Source organism: Vicugna pacos, chromosome 2, assembly GCF_048564905.1.
Source record: "Vicugna pacos chromosome 2, VicPac4, whole genome shotgun sequence".
Lineage (NCBI taxonomy): Eukaryota > Metazoa > Chordata > Mammalia > Artiodactyla > Camelidae > Vicugna > Vicugna pacos.
The window spans coordinates 63,584,874-63,609,064 of record NC_132988.1 but is presented as its reverse complement, the minus strand read 5'-3'; the positions used below and the strand labels follow the sequence as shown (position 1 = coordinate 63,609,064).

The 24,191-nt window shown below is 33.4% G+C and overlaps 1 long non-coding RNA gene across 1 annotated transcript in view; it reads right to left on the bottom strand.

Moving 5' to 3' along the window:
* Window positions 1-850: 850 nt before the first annotated feature.
* The window catches only part of LOC140700159 (uncharacterized), a 66,929-nt gene continuing 43,588 nt past the window's right edge, over window positions 851-24,191 (bottom strand). The window contains exons 2-3 of the long non-coding RNA XR_012078429.1: window positions 12,656-12,745; window positions 851-1,121 (exon numbers count right to left, since the gene is read on the bottom strand). This is a non-coding gene — a long non-coding RNA (uncharacterized lncRNA). The remainder of the gene's footprint in view (window positions 1,122-12,655; window positions 12,746-24,191) is intronic.

Here is a 24,191-nt window from a genome sequence, read left to right as displayed (position 1 = left end):
TGGAATTACAATAGAATTCATTGCTGCTTTTCTGTATAAGACAACTTATTATTCCTAAAGATGAATTCAGAATTACCTAGATATCAGGAAGATATTTAATGAGACTGAAGAAACTCGTGAAGATGAACATACTTTGACCATATTAGCATTTCTGTTATTTATCCTCCTTCTCATTTGTGTCTCTTTCTTGTGCCCTCCCTGGAGAGCCCGGCTTATCGTTGTCACTGGGTCTTGACCTTCTGCTCAACTTACTGTTGAGTCATCCAGACACACCCCGGACCCAACAGCCATCTTAGTACATATAGGGAAGTTGGGGGTTGTTCTGCACTTGGGTTGAGATGAGGAATTACCCTACCAAAACATTTAAATTATGTTTTACTTCCTAATATTTTACTTTTTTTCCTAATATTTTACTTTTTATTCTAACACTTCACTAAAAAAAGTAAAAAGCCCAGCTTTATTTATCAAATTAAGCAAGCATTTTGAACTTGTGTATTAAAGAGGCTATTAATCCAAGAAACAAAAAAGGTAAGAGCCATAAACTGTTAAGCAAAAGACATCTTTACTCTCCTCTCAAAGATTTCCCTCACATGAGAAATTAACCCAATAATTCAGTTAGGTTTGCACTAAAACAATCCAGCATTACAATGACCTTTGTTATCACTGTTATTTTGTGACATTTAAAATACTTTATAAGACAACACAGCAATTTGACATCACAGAGAATGCAGATGTACTTTATAAACTAGGAATTAATACTATTTTTTTCTCTTAATGAGAAAGAAACCTAAACATCCAAAAGATTTTTAAATTAACACTTGAGTCATGTCTTTGGATTTAAAAGAGAATGTAAAGCCTAAATAATCATACTTATTCAATGTAAAGCCTCCATTCAATGCCAAGGGGGAAAAAAACTCGGTCAACCTACATAAAGCCATGTATCATCCATTTTTAAATAACACTCGATGCTTGCGTTTTTAGTTACAGTTGGCAGGTGATAATGGTCAAATAACTGGTAAAATCTGGATCCAGTTCCTTTCTCAAAAATTCTGGTTTTCTCCATTTTTTGACCATTAGACTTGACCATTTCTCCCATCCTGGCCTCTTCCCAGTATTCAAAACTGAGAAAAGAAAACAAATGCAGAAAAGAAACATTCTTCTTGTTTCCTTTACAAGTCCATCTCATGTTTTGTTTATTATTAGCCATATGTCATAATCACAGATCCAAAATTCTAACCCCTCAATATGATGCTTCTTTATAACATTATCTCTGCAGATCTTTGTAAGATTATAATGAAAAAGGAACAAGAGACTGTCCTGGAGAATACTCTGAGGGAAAGGGAATAATAATAAGTTTCTGATCATGAAAGCTGAATGAGCAAAGAAAAGCATTTGCTTATTAATCGGAGTTCAAATATGAATAGTTCATTTTACTCTTACCAATTTGTGGATGAATTTAACATTTGTTTGTATTTTTTTTTTACTTTATGCAATTATACAGCCAGATGATTTCATAGATTTTAAATAAGTGGTTCTTAGTTTCTTGCCTATATTTTCTCATTGACAAAATGAAACTAACCTAATGGTCAAATCACTATCAGGGACAAAAACAGAATGAGAACACAAGAGTTTTTATATACAAAGCATCTCTTCAACATTTAAATATTATAACATAACTTGTTACCTTTCTTTTATTTAGACCTTTCTAGTAAAAAAATCTAAGACAATGAAGATTTACTTTGGTAAGTTTATAAATTGGGGCTATCATAACAAGCAGCACACTTGGAGACAAATAAGCCTCACTTAAAATAAATATTCCAATGAGTATATTATGTTTATAAAAACTAGTACTAGTTGTTTATGGTTAAGAGACTAGCTTTCATTCAGTTTGAATCTCCTGCTAGAAGTTTTAAGTGGCCCGGTCTTTAGTGAGATGCAACTTTTCCTTCCTTTAGAATTTTTATAAATAAATCTCAATCTTTACTCAGGCTTTGCTTAAAGTACGATTTTGTTCATCCCAGAGTTGACTGCATAATGAGGCAATTTCTCTCTAATCAGTGTCGGGGCATTCTCTTTGTTTTCTGTCTGCTCTCTCAGCATTTTGGGTCTGCTTGGATGAAGGGAGAGTTTCTTAAGCCCTTTTAGAGGAAAAAGTCATTCCCACATTGAAGTGAAAATGGAAAATGAAAATCATCCATTTCTGAAACACAGGTGTCTGTGTTTTTTGGGATGATGTGAACAGGACACAAAGAACTAACCAGAGGAGAAAGACTTCATACTCATGTTGAAACATTTCAGAGTAAAGGATCAAAAGAGAAATAAAACCAAAACGGAAATCAAATTATGTATAAAGTTTATCTTCAGAACAGTTCTTCACTTTTTGAATGTGAATATTCATATATATTCTCCTCTAAAGTTAACACTACTAGTCAAGTTTTGCATATTCAACTCTGATTCAAATAACTGATTCTGGAAATAACAATATTTGGCAACCATAAGTTAAGGAATTTAAAACCATTTTTATTTCTAAAAACTGTCACTTAATTCTGTATTTTGCATACCTGATTTGGAATTAATAACTGAGTGACTTATAAACCTACCCCATCGTATTACACAAAGTATTTGTGATTTTCAAACTGCCATATTATTTTTTGTGTGCATAAATAAGCTGCCAAGATTCTTAGAACTTTCTAGTCTCTCTCATACAACCCTTGTAACTATTGAATAACTTTGAAATCTTACCTTAATGTCATTATTTTCTGAAAGCCTTTGCTCTTGTAAACCCAACTCATTCCTAAGTTTTTTTTTTAATGTGTTCACACAAATACATGCGTACTTTCATTATTGTTATGATGCAGTGATGTCATTAGTTACTAGATGATCACTCCTATCAGGTATTGAGCAACAAGATGACACATGCTGCCCCTTTTAATTCTTCATGACCACTGTTTATCACAGTGCCTACCACAAAATTCACACTATTTTTGAATAAATGAACTGTTATAATGTAACCTAACAGAATTGTAGGAATTCTCAATTGTAGGAAAAAGCACTTCAGTTGGCTTGTAAGACTGATTTCTCCCAGGTATTTTAAGGGCTGCAAACAACAGAACGGCTCAGTTAAAAGTTTTTAAGCATCTCTGGCTTTCTATTTGGTCATAAGTAAAGCTTGCAAGTAATACTAAAAAAATCTCTTCAATTTTAATTAAAATTTTTTTTATTTGGTTTAATTTTTTTCTGCCTTATTAAGACGACCACCACCTCCAATCAAGCCTGTTGTTTATTTTTTGGTGGTTCTGCCTATTTTTCCTCTACTATTGAATACTTAAGTTTTCATTCTTTATTACTGCTGTTGTCTATAGTTTTGTTTTGTTTTTTAATTTGAGGCTGCTGAGTTCTTACTCAGAGCGTTCTTTGATAATTGATACCATCTTCTCAGCTTGAAAACTAGGACACATACCTAATATTTTATATCTCTATGCTTTGGAGAAAAAGTTACCGCCTCTCCATAATCCAACTTGATTTGGTGTTTCTACGGGGGTGTTTATTTAAGGGCTGTAACACATGAAGCTGCAGTGTAAAATAGCACATTAACATTTAGCACCAGGTTGGTTTTTCAAACAAGCAGTGATACAATTTTAAGAGTTCCCCAAAGTATTTTAAAGACTGAGAAAACATTTGTGTCATGACAAAGCCATAGTTTAAAGCTATGAGCTTTCCACCCTACTAAGAAAAGCATGCAAAACAACCCACAGAGGATAGGGTAGAACAAAAATAGGTGGATCTGTAATTACCAGGAGCATTAGGTTCAGCATACAAAATAGGATCCCTCCTATATGTATGAATTTTTAATGGTAAACATGTTTTCTTTAATAGTTGGCCACTAATAGTCAGCTTTTTCTAAATTTACTAAGCTTTCCTTAGAAATCTTGACTCTGGAAATATTCTTTGCTTATGAGAGAAGTAAACTTAAGTCATGGTCACTCTGGACTTATTTTTGCAGTTCAAGCCAGATCTGCTTTTATGAATAGTTTTTATTTCTGTTTCAGATAAATGTTTTTGCCTCACCAAAGACTGAATCCAAATTTAACTGTTCTGATAGAATTTTTCTACTACAATCACCATATGTTGCTCACATCTTTTATTTGTACCCATAATAGCCACTAGAGACTAAACTAATTCACCCTAAACACTCCAACGAGAGTGTTCTTCATAAAATGCAATTCTGATAATGTCAAAAGACATTGCTGTATAGGTTATTAAGATTGGGAGTTCAGATCTTGGTGCTCCCACTAATTACCAATATGTTTAAACCACCCAGGATTCAATTCCCTCCTCTGTGAACTGGGAATAATAATAATGTATCCTACTCCATAGGACTATTGAGGGAATTAAGGTTTGGTTCACATAAGACACTTAGATCAGATCCTGGCAATTTTCAAGCACTCGCAACATATTAGGTATGAGTGTTAGCACCATGTTTTTAAAATCTGCAATTGTTCCCCAGTGAATACAGAAGTAAATTGGGGATCTCTGCATGGAATCTCCACAAATTGGTTGTAACCTACTTTTCAAATGTATCTCAAAATACAGATGTCACCCTTTTTACTCCAATACCAGTCTGTATTTTATACAGCTTTATTGAGATAGAATTCACATATCATAAAATTAACCCTTTTGAAGTATACAATGCAATGGTTTTTACTATGTTCACAAATTTGTGCAACCATCAAAATGATCTGATTTTAGAACATTTCATCATCCTGCAAGGAACCATCAAACTCTTTGGCAGTCATTCCACTTCCCATTTACTCGCTACCACCCCCTCCTCACTCCTTAGCAACTACTAGGCTACTGTCTGTCTCTCTAGATTTGCCCTTCTTCACATTTTTATGTAAACGGAATCATACAAGATATGGTCTTCTGTGTCTGACTTCTTTCACTTAGCATAATACTTACAAAGTTCATCCATGTTGTAGCATGTGTGAATAAGAGATGCATTTTAATAACCAAATAATATTCTGTCCATTCAACTGTTCATGAACATGTGGGTTACTTCCAGTTCTTAACTATTGTGAATAATGTTGCCATAATTGTGTGGATGTTTGTTTTCATATTCTTTGTGGTATATACCTACGCTAGAATTGCACAGCATGGTAATTCCGTGTTTAACATTTTGAGGCATTCCTAAACCGTTTTCCAGTGTGGCTATACCACTTTTTGACCCCACTGGCTATTGTGTGAGGGTTCCAATTTCTCTGCGTACTCACCAGCACTAATTATTGTCTATCCTTTTTTATTTTAGCCATTCTCATGGATATGAATTGGTATTATAGTCTATAATTTTTTTAACTCTCTCTGTTCTCTTATATCTCTGTCCATTTATTCTTGCTGTTCTCTTTTACAGCAGTCCCCCTTTTCTCTTACCTGATCTCCTACTGAGGAGTTGAACTCCTATTCTTCCTTGAAGGTGAAAAATCTCACCTAAGGAGCATAATCCAATCTACCACTAAAAAAGGGAATCATCTTCTGCCTACTCGTATAGCACGTTAATCTTTATTACAGCATTTTAAATGTTTTGCTCTGCAACAAAAGCAAATATTGTATTTTTATCTATTTCCTAAACAGACACTAAAAGGATATGATCCTACTTAACATAGTGCTTTACCAGTAGAAAACACTGAGTGTTTCTCAAATTTACCTTTGACCCATTGTTCATTCTGATAGTTAGAGAAATGAGCACACTTAACTGGCCTCAAATGTTTTCCAATAAAATGCTGTCTCTTTTTAAAGAATAAATGTGCTTTTTAGATTACCAAGAGATAAACTGAATTGATATTTCACAATATTTGTTAATATTATGTTTACCTACCAGCCTCCATCAGTTGATTCCAATTTTCTTGAGGATAGATATCATCCCAGTGCATAGAACAATTTCAGAGGCATAAAAGGATGCAGATTCTGTTTACCTAATCTATTGAATTACGATGAAATAATAGTTATATTTTATTCTCTCTCTCAGCAAAGGACAATGACACAAGGGCTAATATATCATTTATTTCTCTGGCTGTGATACACAAATTCAAGTATGAGTCAAAATGATGTTTCTTCTAGAATTACATTAGGTTGCTTGTGAAAACTATGAAACCACTAATGGAGCTGACACCTAGGTATATTCACATTAAGTTTAGAGATGTGGGCTTTGATTGAAGTTTCTTGAGTAGAAAGGGAAAATAACTGATGGTACTTTTTTTTTTTTAATATTGGTGACTGCTTTTACTTTGCATAATATATCATTGGTCTTGCAGAAATATAACCGTAAACAGCCCTGGTCTTCATTTAGGACACTTGTGCTACTCTGCATCAAATGTCCTCCAAGAAATTATCTAATCATTATTCTCCTCCCTTTCAATAATAATGGTTATCATTATGTATGTATTCATCTCTTACCCTGGACTAGACATTGTATCAATTCCTTTATATAGATTATCTTCTTTAATATTCACCAAAACCCCCAAACACATAATTTATCTCATGTTAAACATGTACAATTGAGACACAGACAAGTAACTTGCCTAAGATCCCACCACTAGTTAGTGGTAGAGCTAGAGTCTGAACACAGGCAGACTGTTTTCCTAGAAAACACTGTCTCCCTTTTATTAGTTCCAAATTTCATGTAAATACCAAAATACACAGAATACAAAATAAAGACAGTGATCCTTAGAACTACTCCAAGCTCAGGACTCCATGGTTAGAGGCACATTACTTCATTTTCTTCTACCTAGCTCTTCACTCCTCTCCTTAACCCAGCTCTTCAGTCTTCTCCTCCCTCTCACATTTCACTTCTAAATACTCAATAATTAAATTAACTTTTAGGGATTCACAGTGGAAAATGTGGCAGTTAATTACTCTTGGGTTATCTCAAAATCATGGCTAAAAATTACTTAAATTTTACAAAAGTAATCATGCAATATGTTACACAATAGATACAGAACCTCTGGAGAATGAAAAGGACACCTATGTCCATACCAGACAGATAAACAGAACTATCTACTAGGTGCCACACTTCAATAAACAGATCATTTACACCAAATATACAGAATTATGTATCACAGTCTTGCTCTTTCCAGTCCCCAATGTAATAGCTCCTTTGGCTTGATACAATTCCATGAAGTGTTCCTTATAGAACCATTCTTGGAAACATTATTGCTAGAAAATCTAATCAAGTTGGCAAAGTATTAAAAAAAAGTAATAGATGGTGCTCATATATCAAAGATTTCTTCAAAGAACACTCTCTTAAAGTACATTACATACAGGAGAGTTGCATTCTCACTTGATCTTTTGTGCCCAGTGTTTCTTGTTTGCTTCTTTGAAACAGTAGTAGCATCACCACCAAGAATTACAGAATCAGCTTGCAGGCAAGGAATGAACAATATTTTTTCTTCTCTCAAAACTACTTACTGTACCTGTATTGTTATAGAATCTTGAAAGAAATCTTTGGCATTCAATATTCTCAATAATGTCATTGAGACAAGCAGATCCTGGCTATTAAAATGATAGCATAGTTTTTAGACTTTTTAAGGAAAAATAATACTCTGCATTGTGTCAGTGACTCAGCACATAGATAAATTTTGGGAGACCATACTAATTTTGAAAAAGAAAACCATATAAACATGGGTAGTGGGTTAGTTTAGCAGTTTGTCTCTACATGCTTTCACAGTAGTTATTTCCCTACTGTACCCCATTTATTACTTCACCCTCTTTCTTACTCCAACTTCCCCTTCCATTTCTTACCAAAAGAATTTATCCTGATCAATTTAGGTTATTCTCTAAATGTGTGCTTCTTCCCTGAATATAGGGGGAAAAAATAAAGAAAGAAACAAAAAAAGAAAATGCCTGATGCAGATCAAAACTAGTAGCAAGCACTATCAATTCAGACTCTTAGGAATTTTTGGAATATAGAATTAATGCATCAATACATGCATTCATTGAAAAATGCTCAGTTATCACTAATTATCAGAGAAATGCAAAGCAAAACTACAGTGAGATATCACCTCACACCAATTAGAATGGCCATCATTCAAAAATCAACAAACAATAAATGCTGGGGAGGTTGTGGAGAAAAGGGAACCCTCATACACTGTTAGTGGGAATGTAGTTTTGTGTGGCCATTATGGAAAACAGTGTGGAGATTCCTCAAAGAACTAAAAATAGACTCACCAAATGATCCACCAATCTCACTCCTGGGCATATATTTGGAGGGAATTCTAATTCAAAAAGATACACGTACCCCAATGTTCATAGCAACACTATAAACAATAGCCAAGACATGGAAACAACCTAAATGTCCATCAACAGATGACTGGATAAAGAAGTTGTGGTACAGTTATACAATGGAATACTACTCAGCCATAAAAAATAAAATAATGTCATTTGCAGCAACATGGATGGACCTGGAGATTGTCATTCTAAGTGAAATAATCCAGAAAGAGAAAGAAAAATACTATATGATATCACTTATATGTGGAATCTAAAACAAACCAAAAAAAAAAGACACAGATGAACTTATTTACAAAGCAGACAGATTCACAGACATAGAAAAAAACTTATGGCTACTGGGGAATAGAGGGTGGGAAGGGATAAATTGGGAATTTGAGATTTACAGATACTAACTACTATATATAAAATGGACAAAAAACAAGTTCCTTCTGTATAGCACAGGGAACTATATTCAGTATCCTGTAGTAACCTATAATGAAAAAGAATATGAAAATGAATATATGTATGTACATGTATGACTGCAACCTTTGCTGCACAACAGAAATTGACACAACATTGTAAACTGACTATATACTACAATAAAAAAGATAAGAATACATGCACTCATTCATTCAACCAACAAATATTTATTGACCCAGACATGTAATAGATATTAGAATACCTCTGTGAAAAAGACATAATCCTATGTAACTTACAAACACTGACTATTGTATGTTCCTCTACTATCCTGACACTAGTTGTTCCTTTTATCCTTCAATAATTATTCTTACTTCTCAGTGCAACTACGTGCTAAAACTCTTGTGTTTCTATGATCTATACTAAGAAAGACACACTACACTGACAGGAACAAAGCAATAATTAATTCACCTTCTTAACTGCCTTACTCAAATCACTAATATTTATCTTTAAAAATAAAGATTACAGATAATTTTAGCACACTGCAATTATGTTATCAACTAATTATTTAAAAATAATACAAAAAATTTTGCATAAGTCCCATCTATTTTCAGCATTTGAAGTTCATATCTTCTGCATCTGTGGCATCATGACAGATGGTATGTTTCCTTAAATAATTTTTTTAATATGAAATGTGTGCTAAATGTGGATAACCTGCTTACTCTCTTCTAAACCACAGTTTTATGAGTTTTCTGTCCAAAGTTTAATTAGCTCTTCCATACTCTGTCCCTATTTCAAATTGTAGTTATTTCCATTTTCATTTGGGTTAAGAAAAAGGTTGCGATGTATGTTTAAAATATTAGCTCGTCACTAAAGAGTAGAACTGCTTCCTGTGTTCTGCCAAGGAGAGTAAATTGCTTGGAACAATGTCAACACTGAAAAACTGTCAATAACTTTTTTGGCTCCTGTTGTTCAAAACATTTTATTAGTATTTGATCGCTGTTTTTAAAACAGACCAAAACACACTTAGGATTTATAGACTTTGGAAACACATGATTGCATGTTAAGCCAAAATCCTTTTCTTTCTCATTATATCAATTCCATTCAAAAGTATGAATCCATATTTGAACCTCTGACATTATATTTTTTCGATATAAGGTATGTCCCACCTGGATCCCATCCAGAGAGCCTTAATAATCAAATGTATCTCATAATGTTGAGGAAAAAGCATACAACCAAGATTTTGGAGACTTAGATCCAACCATCTTGGCAGTTAGAATTCCTTAGGTCTTAGTTCTGAAAAATATGGAGATAATTTCTGGCTTATCTATTTCAAAGGGTTGTTGTTAATACACAACGAAATCAAAGTCTAAATTAACTTTTACAAATTACAGATAAGTGCTTTTGTGTTACAGACACCCAATGTCAATAAAAAATGTGCCAAAGAATCTTAAGATAATTGAACAATTTTATTAAAACACATCAAAATGTGTTAAGTGCAAAGAACAAGGCAGAAATGTGTATATATAGTACATATGCTTAGAAATAACAGAAGGAAATACACTAAAATGTGAACTGTGGTCCTCTCCAGGTAAGGTATATTAAGGTGAGGACCACAAATATTATTCTTTTTTAATCTTATCCACTTTCTTCAAATTTTCAATAGTGAATATACCTTAGTTTTCTAAGAAAAATATCAATGTAAAACTTGACAATTAGCTTTTTTCACTTATATTTCACTTGATTTGCTAACAGTGAATATATAATTTAAACTGTTTATCTCTATTACTTTAATAGTTTAAAGCAATTAATACTTATTGATTGGATTATGTACACTGAAGTAGTCACAATCTTAGCTCTGAATACCCTTCCAATATATTATCTACATCTCCCACCCATTATGAAATGAAGAGAAATATTTTCTATCCTACACAGTTTTTAAGAAATAGTTTTCATGATTATCTCTCTCTTTTCTCCTTCTATATTAAAATTTTACTCTATATCTTATTTTATTTTCCATGTGAATAGCTTTTCTTAATTTAGATTTTTCCTCCAGAGTGTGCCATGCTTTTTAGCTCTTTATACCATGCCTGAAGTTAGCCAGGAAGAGTAACTGATGTCTTCCATGCTCCTGGGAACCACAGACAAACTAAAGTCAACGTCTCTACTCCTGTAACTCATGGATAATGATAAAATGACTCTCTTACTGAAAAACAATTTAAAAATGTGAATCGAGAACTTAATTTTGTATATGATGTCATCCTGAAAAGTACGTATAACAAGTGTGAAATAATTTTAAATAGTTCTACAGTGTTAACAGAATTGAAAATTGAAATCAGCCTGTGTCCCTATATTATCTCCACCTTATTGTAATAACCTCAAACACTAAAAGTGTTGTTGAAATTAAAGTTCAGTGCTGTAGACTTTAGGTCTTTTTCTTATAATCTTATATTAGGAGTTCAAGGTTTCAAGAGCAAAAACAGTTGGAAAATAGAATTTTTGATGGTAAGAAAGGGAATTTTTCCCCTAATGTCCACCATAGAAAATATTTTAGAATAGGAAAAAGAAGTTGAAATGTAACTCATGCATTCCTTTTATTAATACTCCTCTTCCCTCTCATATAAGTTCCATGAAAAGCAGTGGATTAACTCTCTCAATGGTACCCGTGTTCCCACACTAAAGTTAATTGAACTTAAAAGACAAGTCTTTCAATACTCTGATCTCATTCTAAGGTTACAGAGTGCACTGACTAATGAATGAATAAGGCACTTTGAAAACCATCTAAAATACAATATACAATTATCCACCATTAGGGGAACATATCGGAGGGTTTTACTTTCATTTTTTAAAAACTTGACTTCAGGCCAGTTCCTCATTTTACTTTATTTTTCTCATCTTGCTCTGGCTTGCGTTCAGAACTCTCATTGACTTCCAGAAGGATCTTTGCATTTGGCTCAGCATCAATAGTAGAAAACTACATATTGAACAGATCTTTACTGCTTCTGAATATCTCTAAAATAATAATGTTCCACCTTCATTGGCTATCCCACAATGTATTTTTCATCATCAACATCAAACAGTGCAAGTGACTCGGTACAAAATATTTTACAAAATGAATTCAGAGTATAAAGAAGTTTGCTTACTCTTTCATGGAATTTTCCTTAAGTTTTCTATTATTGAGTATATAGTATGTCATGTGATCCTCATAACATTTTGTGAAATGTTTAGTGTAGATGCAAGGTTCTCCATTGTGCAGAAGAGAAAATGCAGAATAGAATTATTAGCCATTGAAAAATAAGTCCTGCTTCCATCAGCAGTCTCTGTGCTCCACACTTCTGGAAGGTTTCAGCATTATTCAAGGGAGTGTTGCACATCCTTATAGTGTACCAAGTATTGTCTGTAGAGTGAAAGTCTTCTCACACATGTATGTGCTATAATTTTAAAATATGTTTAGGTATCATCTTGATTAATGCCATAGGCCAGTTATACAGTATTAGTATAGTCACAGTATTTTTGTATTATGTAAAATCTCATTCAGTGGCATAAAAGAACAATTCTTCTTATATACAATTTTATTCAAAATTATTTTCCAGTATAAAAGAAAAGTCTTAATGTGTAAAGACTTTGAAAAGTACTGAACTAGCCCATGCTGCTAGAGAAAGTGGTACTAAGGGAATAAAGCAGGTTACTCAAGAAGATGGGTTAAGGCATAATTGAAGTTAGCAAATTTGCTTCTAAGAAACTGTATGTGTGTGTGTGTGTGTATATATATATATATATAGAACAGATACAGACTAACTACTGAGGCTGTCAAAAGAAATTCTATATCCAAATACACTTTTACTGGATCTATTTTTTCCAAAAGAGGTGTTATATACTACATCACACCCAACTGAGACTTTTCCCAAAGAGACCCTAGCCCCAAATCAAGGGAGCTTAGCCTTAGAGAATAAATTTAAGCAGAAGTAATAGTCCTTACCTTTAAGTGTGAGATTGCAAAGACTCGTCAGTAAAGTCCTGAAAGGTGCCATTCTAGGAGCCATGCTTCACTGTCTCAGTAAAAGATACACTGTGAAAAGAAGGGGGGTTTTCTCATTATGAATGCAGTACTTTCAATAGCTATGACAGTAACATGAATAAGAAGCCATCAGTATTTCTGAGTGAAGAAAGCTAGCATATTTGAGAGAATCTACAAGTTAGAATCCTCTAATTTATTAATAAAATATTGGTTGAATCGGTCTAAATTTCCACTTCTAATACTATAGTATGAAAGGAAGAGAAAAATCAGAGATCCAATAGATCCTGAAAAAAGAGTCCTTGTGGATGAGAAGAAACAATGGAAAGTAGAGACAAAGGATATTGATTTTCATTTCCTAAAGGGAAATAGCATTCCTCCACTTCCCATATAGAGACAATGCTGTTTTCTGGTTATAGTACCTTCTCAGCCTTAAACCTGGTTCTGACTCCACGTATGCCTTGAAAAAAGTACAATACTTCAGTTCGTATGCCCCCCACCACCACACATACACAAACACACACACACATACAACAACAACAAAACTGGAGTCTGTTTGCTGTTAGTTTCTTTGTCGGGGCAGCAGGAGCCTCTTAGCTCTTTTCTATTTGGAGATATAACCAAGATTAAAAATGAAAGCAAACAAGTAAGAGTTCCTGGTCACCCTAACAATCCAGATGTGGACCTAACCATTGGGATCTGGTTTGAATATTTGGTTATTGATAAAGTGATACTAACTGCTAATGTTTGGAAGGCATAAAACAAATCTAACTGTAATTGGGAGATAGTATGTCAATTGACAGAAAAATTAAGCAACCTTTAATAAAAACAAATAAGTAATATTGTCATTGATTGATAAAATCAGTTCTGTTGACCAATATTTCTCAACTTCATATCTTACAGTATTGCAAAGTACTTTTTGTTCTCTTTGTTTTCTACAAGATTTGATAGAAAGAGTACAATAATTTGCCATTGTCTTTAGTAACTTTGGATATGGATCTTTATCAGATGGGTGAGAATTAGATGAAATCCATTTTCACATTTAAGATCTGCCAAAGAAAGGAGTATTTGGGGAGATTTAATGTTTCTTTCCTGTTAGGCAAAAGGTTAAGTTCATAGAACCACAATAAATATTATAAGTCTAAAACTGCCACTGAGCATTTAATCAGAGCTAAAGATGACACTTACAGTATGATATTCAAAACAGTGTAATTATCATTATGCCACATCTATAACAAGATCTATTCAGGCATTACAGCTATATAATGAGGTCATAATGACTAATACTACTAATAATAATAATCACAGTTAATACATAATTTCAAGAGACAGCCATGCTTCGGTTCATGCTGTGGCATTCTTATTAAAAAGGAAGTCCCAAAATAATTTAGAAATTATAAGGTTGATGTGTAGAAATGACAGGGCATGAATTACCTCACTGGTAGCAGAGCTCAAGTCCATGACTAATATGTCTACTCTTTCCACCAGAAATATTATCAAATTGTTGATTTTCTTCTTGTTCCCAATAATTATTAAGGAAAAATGTGAACAAGGGGCTTCTAAGGAAACATTTTGACCTTTACAATATAAAAGTGGACTTATAACAAGAAACTCATCTAGATATTTCTCCCTTGTCTTCTCTATAAAACAAAAGCTTTTAACATGTGGAAGGAGGGGTAACAAACACCGTTGCCCATACTGCATGAGTCAAATTTCAATGCAACTGTGGGATGAAAGAGGGAAAAAATTCAAAATCTAGAGGAAAGGAAGAAATACATGCTGGGTTCAGAAGTATGCCCAGAAAGAATCAGAACCACTAGCCTACACCCCAAGTTCCTAAAATACAGAAGTTATCTGAAACAGAGGCTTCATTTGAACAACAGAGAATGCCTCACAAGTTCTCCTTCTTTTATCAAATACTGAGTATAAAGTAACTTGTGAAAGACAGATCTTCTCTGAGCCCTAGTCAAATGAGGAAACTTAAAGCTAAAAGGAGAGCAATCATCAGAAAACCAAATCTAGCAAACCATCTCCCATACCAAACACAAGGTATCACTAGAGGTATTTGAAGCCAGTGATGTACTGTAGGAGAATAATGATGCAAGCAATAAACCTCAAACCTAACTCAACTTCAAAATTAGATTGTATCACACCCTGCCCAACAACAAAAGGAAAACATTTCCAGATGCAACGTCTATGTCCTTCACTTCTCTCTGTCCTATAAATGATGTCTAGCTTTCAGCAAAAATTTATGAGAAATATTAAATAGCAAGGAAAAAAATTACTCCTAAGAGACAAATCAATCATCAGAACCGGATACATGTATACCACAGATGCTGGAATTATTGCATAGGGAATTTTAAATAGCTATAATTAAAATGTTAAATGCTCTAAAGGAAAAATGAACAACGTGTAGCATCAGATAGGCAATTTCAAAAGAGAAATGGAACCTGTAAGAAAGAACCAAATGGAAATGCAAACATGGTAGAAAGAGATGAAGAATGAAGTCTTTCAAGACTTCCTGCTGTAAAAATATGCTTAAAAAGATTGTCCAGCACAAAGACAGTACCACTGCTCAGAGATGTGCAGGAGTGAGAGAACCAACCAGGGATTATCTCCCACAGTTCAAATTAGAATGACTATGCAATGGTTCTACAGAGAGTCAAAATATTATTGTATCATTCTCTGTACTTTTATTATGAATGTTTAAAATATTTCATAGCTTAAAATAATGTTTAAAGCATATAATTGTTTTAAGGCAATATTTAAACTCTCCTACATTTTTCTAAATGGGACAGTAGTGCAACATCTATCAATCAAGAGATTTGCAGTCCAGTGCTAGAATCCCTTTGGGAAATTAAACTTGACATTCCATGTCAGGACCTGACCTTGAGCCACCAGTGTTTAAAAACAAGCTGTATCAGCTACAGTTTACCAAAATAATGAACCAGACGACTTTTAAGTTTAATCAATCCACTCAGATACAACTGAATTAACTGTGAAGATGTGTATTTGTAAATATATATATGCACCATACTTTTGTTAACCTATTTGACAGCAATAGAGATCTATCTATTAACTAAATTAAAAAATGCAAAAAATACTTAAGGACTGGTTTATGTTTTATGTGTAATCAGAGCCATCATATACTTTTATATATATATACACATATATGTGTGTATGCTACATATATGAGCTGTGTACATATCAGCATAATATACAGATTAAGAAATAGAGGTTCCATTGTTTTTAAATTGTTTATTGACATTCTTTCAAGTTATACTACATCTTTTTCTTATCAGTTATATAAATATATAATTAAAATACATGTAACATGTAATTTTAAAAAATGATATATAATAAAGAGGAATATATAAGAGTTTAAATATAAGGGATGATGTCAATAACACATACATAATAGGTTAATTTCTTTATATAATCTCTATTGTATGCATATGTACATCTATATTTGTATATAGATGTTGGCATAATCAATCTATATATAGATAAATATAAAGAGATTCAATACTTTTAAATTGGCCCTTGACATTCCTACAAGGGTTATATTATTTACAAAGATACACACAAATATATATATATACACATATATATATATGCATGCCTACATTTATACAATTATTCAATTGGTAGACATCATATAACATGGATATTTTCTCATTTTTGCTTCCATGAACAATTTGCAGTAAAATCCTTGTACAAATGTAGTTAAGAATGTGAATGTATAAACATACATACATATACACGCAAACACAAAAATGATCAAGATTTTTAAAATTAAAAAACATCCACCAAGGAGAATTTATGGGTAAAATGTGCATATATTTTTAAAAATTTAAAGATATTAATAGCATAGACCATTGAAATTGCAGGAAGGTGTTAAAAATTCCAGAGTAACAGACATATGTATAAAAATTTTTTTACTCACCTACTTTGCCATTGGAGGGGGAAGTGTAGTGACAAAGTCTTGTCACCAGATCTAGAACCTCAATCCTAGCAAATTGTTTCACAGAAAAATTATAGCAATTTACACTCCCAGTTGACGTGTGTGAACATATTTATTTCTGTAAACAGCATCATCAGCCAATGGATGTTACTGTCTTTTTTTCCTCTGGCTTTACTGGTGAAAATTGTATTATGTTATTATTTTAACTTTTATTTGCTTGACATTTAGTAAGACTGAACAAATTTTTATATATTTTACTGGTAAAGTAATTTCACTTATTTAAAATTATATATCAATTATATATTTTCTTTTAGGGTTAATTTATTCCTCATTGATTATAAGGAATTCTTGTTATATTATTCATACTGACTTTATTAGTCACTTTATTTGTGACTCATTTATGTTGTCCATTTCCATAAAAATATTTAATTTCAAGCATTTAAATATGTCTACATTTAGATGTATTAAGGATGTTTTATGGCTTTTCTCTTTCTATACACAGTTTCATTTATTTGAATTACACATTTATGATCATAGAATTTTATCTTACTTTTTTACAAACTATCTCACAACCATATTTCGATGTTATGCATACCTCTTCATGAATATCAATTATAACATCAGTCATGTTTTGAGAGAAGACGAATAGGATTAAACTATCTTGTAAGCTTCTGGAATGTACACACTGTGCGCACCCAGCTGAAAACAGAACATATGCATGCCAGGCCAAGACAAACTTTTGTTATGCAACTTGATAAACATAACTTATATTCTTGCCCAAGAGAGGGACCATCCCACCTCTGAAAGAATATATGCTAGCCAGGGTCAATTTTAATTTTCTAAAGACGGAAAAATGTTTAGGTCTGTTCAAGCAACCACATGCATAACTGAATTTCTTAAATTCTGCACCACAAAGCATGGAGGATAAGATTTTAGCCAGGAATATTTTTAGAACAGATGTTGTTGGTTGTCTATCTTAAATTGTTCTATCAAATGTATGATTTTGAATAGTTATGCTTCTTGTATGGTCCTGCCAGGATGAGTCAGCTGCAAAATGTATCAACAGTTAGCTTAGTAAACTGAGTGAGTATCATTCACCATTTAAGATTGCATACTATCTTCAAAGACAATAGTTTTCTTCCTTCCACTGCACTTTCTGGCACTAAAGAAAAAGATCATATGGTTTTCCAAAAAACTACTGGTTTAGAATAGAAAAACTATACCTCAATATAGAACAAGATATTTTCATATTTACTATAGCAATAGCATACAAATGCAGTTTTTGCTAAAAGCTTATCAGTATGTTTATAGTAATAAGCTTTAAATGGAAATAGGGTTCCTTGAATGTTTGTCAGACTGATGTTTATCACAAAACTCAAGGAAGAATAATCTCTTAAAAAATTGCTAAAGAACACATGAAAGGAGAACTGAAGTAGTGTTTCATTTTATAACACTTGCACTGAAATCTGATAATTTGCAAGAACATTTTCACTCATTTTGATCTCATAGTAGTTTTTAAACTGTAAGCTTTGAAACACTTTTGCTAATCGTGAGTCAATGAAGAGCTGATATAATTGGATCCATAAATATTTTCTAACCATAGGAAAACACTGATAGCAGATTGATGAGTGTCAACGACAACACTTAGGATCTTGGCTATCATCAGCGTAAACTGAAAACACAAAAAAGAAAGAACAGCAGGAATGCTTTAAACCATTTGGGCCTCTCATATATTTGGTAGATTTTCAAACTAGACTGGGAGCTTACTGAGGAAGAAATAGACCTGGAAATTTTTAAATTTTTAAATACTAATACCTATTACATGTTTACATTATGCTGGAGCTCTACTAAGAATGTTATCTGTATATTGACTTTAATCCTGACAACAGCCAAATGTGATAGGCACTAATATTAATCCATTTTTGCAGACAGGAAAAGGTAGACTTACACAGTTGGACAACTTCCGTAAAGGAATTCCAAAGCTAAATTATGAACTCACATCTGTCTGACTTCAAAATCCATACTTTTAACAATTACATAAAAGTATATACTAAATAGTGTGTAGTATGTTATTGCTAGATTTGCCATTTTTCCTGTGTGAAATTCTTCTCTTATTACTCAGATTTCTTATCAAAACAAGAGTTGAGTTATAAATCTTTGATTACTCTAACAGAGAGTGGAAAAAAGGCTTCTAATATTTCTATCACATGTAGTTTGGAACAAAGATTTTTCTCAAAAAACTGTTGAATAGGAATATTTATTATTTATATGTGTAACCAGAAAAAGATCAAAGTAATTTTTGATAAATTTAAAAAACAGACATTCAAAGCAGAAATGTATGAAGTTTTGATTTTAGAGTCTGATTATAAGATTAGAACAATCTGCACACCAACAGTCTTCTTGTATGTATCCATTCATCATTCATTTATTCATTTAACAGAATAGGGCTTTTTAAGCAATGTGGTCATAAAGATGGGTAAGACATATTTTCTTGCCTTAAGACACATTTTTATCTAATTATAATACAGTGGGATTTAAAATAAATAAAATAAATAAAAGATGATTAAAAACAAAGTACTGTGCACTAAATAAAGTGACTATTTCCACATAATACATTTGGGGACTCTTTCATATAAGTGTTAGGTGAGATAAAACTTTGACGTTTATAAGGTACAAAGATGAGCCTGTTCTTGAAACAGGAAACAATGTAGTCAACTAATGGTTCATAATAGTCACAGAACACATTTTTATCACCTCTACCCCAAACCCCACCAACACACCCAATCTGTCATCAAATTGCATTTTTTCTATAACCAAAAGCGACAATGCATTACTTTCCAAAAGTAGGTACTTTGAGAGAATATTAGTATCAGTGAAACATAGTTATTTAATATGAGTTGCACTCATAAAACCTTATTTTGAGTTTTTAGTAAATTATTGATAAAGGAGGTTTAAAACAATAAGAAAGAATTTTGCTTCAGTAAGGCAGACTAGGTAGTTTGGGTAATTTGTAACAAGTCTTTGAGGTGCTTTTGGTCAGAAACTGCAGATGGCCCAAGGAAAGAAATAAAAGACAACATTTTAAAAAAATAACAGCAACAAAAAGAACAAAACAACCAGAGAACCAGAGCATGTATCTTCTTGAAAGCTCTTGGAAGTTTTAAAAAAAAATAGTGAAAAATTATAGGGCTAAGATCCAGGGGAAAGAAATTCAGAGAGGAGAATCTCAAATTTTTCCTATTTATTTCCCAGGGGCATATGTGGATTATAGAGATGAAATGGTCTGTGATGCTGTTTCATTTGGAAGAGTACTCCTCGTGATTTATATCTCTTCAATTGGGTAGTAATGTAGTGGCAATGCCTACTGGTTCTTGCTGGGAAGTGTTTCTATTTTCCCCAGTAGGATTTAAGGAATCATCTCATGTATCTTCTTTGGGCTATTCTTTCTTTCTTTCTCTCTCTCTCTCTCCCTCCCTCCCTCTCTCTCTCTCTTTCATATTCTCTCGCGCACGCCCTCTCTCTCTCCCTGTCTCCCTCCCCCACTAACTTGCTCTCTAACTGGAGATATGTTTTAATAAAAATCAATATATTGCTTTTCTCAAAATTCCATATATAACAATCCACACTCCCAAACAAAATATTTATCTCAATCTAAATTAGAAGTCACTGTAAAGAGGGTAGAAGCACATTAGTCCTCCTTAGTAAATATCTCCATTAAAAAAATGAATGAAAAGTGAATGAATAAAACATGAATTTTAATACCAGTCCTGTCACTAGATGCCAATGTGATCCTGACAAAGTGTCCTAGACTCCCTGTACCTTAGTTTATCCTCCAAAATTAGGAATATTAATATTATTCTCTCCAAGATTTTTGTAAGGATCAAATAAGACAATGCAGAGGAAGTCTTCCATCAACCATAGGTCATTTTTTACCCCAAATTAAAACATAGATTAAATATAAGGGAAAAAAGTCTCTACAGAAGAAAACTTCCTTAAGTCATTCTCAACTGACATCTGGTTTTTAGGAAAATAATCTGACCTTCCTAAGCACCACATGTTTGCCACTCTCCTTCCCTTGAACTTTAAGATTCCAGTTATGAATACTATTAAACTATGTTGATGGTAGGAATAACAACATTTTTTATAATTAACATTACTTAAGTTATTCTTATTTAATTTATATTAATTTAAATGTAAACATTAAGTATAAAACACCACCAGCTCTTGACTGGTGATCTAAATGAGTCTTTCAATAGTGAACCAAAGTGACCCAATGATAAAATTGTATTATTCTTGTGCATACATTTTTTTCTCAGTGTTTCCTGTCTTGGCTTAGAGTCTCATTTCTTTAAAAAGTCTCCTGCAAAAAATGATTTTATGAATCATATTATCTGAGGAAGAAATTTTGTAAGTGGTACCATGACTGACCTGCCATTCACAAACTGGCATGAAGGTATACATTAATTCTAAATGTAAAAATTAAAAATTAGATTTGTAATGAGTCTTAAAGCATATCAGTAGGAATAATATAAATGTAAAAGTTTTCTCTTGTACCCATTGTCAGGATAAATACAAACAAGAGTGTGTAGAGGGTATAAAATTGGTCAAAAAACAAACTCTCTAAAAAAATCTGTTTGAAGAAATGCCAGTTATCCATAGTGCCCTTTGCATCCTGGCAACTACTGAGAGGTGGAAAGGGAAGACAGGGCTTGGAAAGGTTTCTTTAATGCATCTGGTAGTACTTTTAACAATTATTATTAGCACTTTTAACAATTATTGAAATGTTGCTATGTCACAGACACCAACTCTACTCATCACTTTAGCTACTCGGCCACAAGTTCCAGTTATTTAGTCACCAATTATCCCCCACTGCATTCAGGGTCAAGGAGACCTTTTTGATTAAGGCAGCCCTAGCAGTTCAAGGAGATTTTCTCCCCTGCCAGGCATCTTAACTCGTTGCTGCTTGTCTCAGACTCACTCCAAGTTCTTTGGGGACCAGAACTGCCGTTTCTCTGTTTCACCTGAACAGCACCGCAGGAACACTATCTCCAGGCCTGCACAATACAGTTACCTTCTTATCAGGCTATACCATGGAGCTGGGTTTTACAGGGTATGTTGTTTTCCTAGGAATGCTGTAACAAACTGCCACCAACGGCATGGCTTAAAACAACAGAAATTGTCCCACATTTCTGGAGGCTCAAAGTCCAAAATCAAGGTGTTGACAAGGCCAGGCTCCCTCTGAAACTGTAGGGGAGGAGAATCTTCCTTGCCTCTTCCTAGCTTTTGGTGATCTGCAACAATGCTTAGCATTTCTTGGCTTGCCCCTGCGGCATTTCGATCTCTGCTTCTGTTGTCACATGGCCCCACTTTGTCTCTGTTTCCATATGGCATTTTCTGCTTCTTATAAAGACAAACACCAGTTATACTCGATTAGGGCCCACCCTAATGACTTCAGCTTAACTGCATCACATCTGCAAAGACCCAATTTCCAAATAAGATCATATTCTCAGGTACCAGGGATTAAGACATAAACATATCTTTTAGGGGAACAATTCAACCTATAATAAAGGACTAGTGACACTAGGGATGCTTTTCCTCAGTCCTTAGCACCATGTCCTTTGGCAGCTTGCCAACTTCAATTCTTATGAGACAGCCACATAACTATACTCAATTCTCCTCAGTTACTTTGGGGTAAAAGGAAGAATGGATTATTCACTTTTCTGCACTATAGTTTATATCCACAGCCTCTGCCACATAGTTTTGCAGTACCATCCCACTATAGCTAACACATGCTTTCCTGCCCCAGTGAGGTAAGTCTTGACCGTACAACTTGCTTGGCCAATGAAGTTTAGTGGGTTCATTGGAAGACTAAACTACACTTGCTTGATTTAGCTTGGTTCTTGATTCCTGCTATAACTCATGTGAAGAACACATCCCAGGTATTCACTGCTCAACAAAGAATAAGGAACATATGGAACGGTCTGATCCAGTCTTTAATTTGTAAACCAACCCAGCAGATCAGCAGATTAGAGTAGGGTCGTCCACCCTATTGACCCACAAAACTCTGAGCAAGTGAAATAAGTACTTGTTTTTGTAATCCACTGAATATTGGGGTTGTTTGCTTCATAGCATTGTTATAGTAATAACTGACCGAGCATGTTCTGCTGTGTTCTGACGATTCAAGACATATGCCTACTTTATCAATCTCTAAAAATGTCTTGATTGATTTTGCAGGTTCTTTCTATTAAACATTATGCCAGGTTTAATTCATTGAGAGAACTACTCAATATTAAAAGAAACACGTCTGTTTTATGTCCTATTTATTTCAGAAATTATACTTCTGATATTATGATGATCACAATTGGCCTATCACAAATTCTACTGAAATGAATGTCCCATGGAAGTTAATAGAAAGAAACAGAAGAGTCTAAAGTGATGGGCATGTGTGAAATAATTACAGGGATCTCTTAGAGGTAAGATGACCATATAATTAATCATACCCTCTGAAACAGCTTTGAGAATAGAAGGGGATGCTCTTAATGGTTATATCATAATCAGGCATAAACCAGGCTTCTGAACATCCTGGCATGTATGATCACCGTTTTTATAGCAAAACAACATTGAAGCACATAGAGTTTAATTTTAATCGTTGCCCATTCAACCCCTTAATGTCTGGCATATAAATGCTGGTTAAGATATTTGTATTTAGATTTCCAAGATACAGAAATCAGAAAGAGAAACTCAAGAGAACTTCCAATGGGAAAAGTAGCCACTAATCTTTTTGGATACGTATCAATTAACAGAGTCTGTATTTATTGTTAGAGCAACTCTTACTGAGGAAGATTCATGAAGAAAATATTTCAGAAAGAGTTCAGGCTCTTCAGGAAGCAGGTTAATTTCCTGTTGACATTTTCAATTCCAGGAATACACAGAACTGGTTCCTTATTAGCTAGAAGGATAGCAAATCCAAATCACATGTCTTTTAGCCTTACTTCCCAATTATTCTCAAAGCCATCAACACTAGTTTTCAGAATAAAAAGATGATTCAGCTCTCTATTTTTCTGTTTTCCTGCTCTAGCCCAGCAGTTCTCAATGTACGATTTGAGAACCCTAGGTATTCCTAACACTTATTCAGGAAGTAGGTAAGATCAAACTGTTTCATGATAATATTAAGACATTATTTATCACTTCAATATGTTGACATTACAATCATGTGGAAAAGCAAAGTAGGTAAAACTTGTAGGATCCTAGCACAAATCAAAGGAATAACTTAAATCTGTAGAAGCAGTTATGCATTCTTTCTTACCATGCACTTGCAATGAAAACAATTGCAAATTTCAACTGAGAATGTCCTTGGGAAAGCAGTAAATATATTGATTTTATTAAATCTCAATTCTTGAGTACCTATCTTTTAAATTTTCTGTGCAATGCCTACAAGAAATACACATGAAGCATTTCTACTAAAGTACAATGGCTATCTCACAGAAAACTTGCATGAAAATTCATTTACTTATGTGACTGAACCAAAAGCAAGCA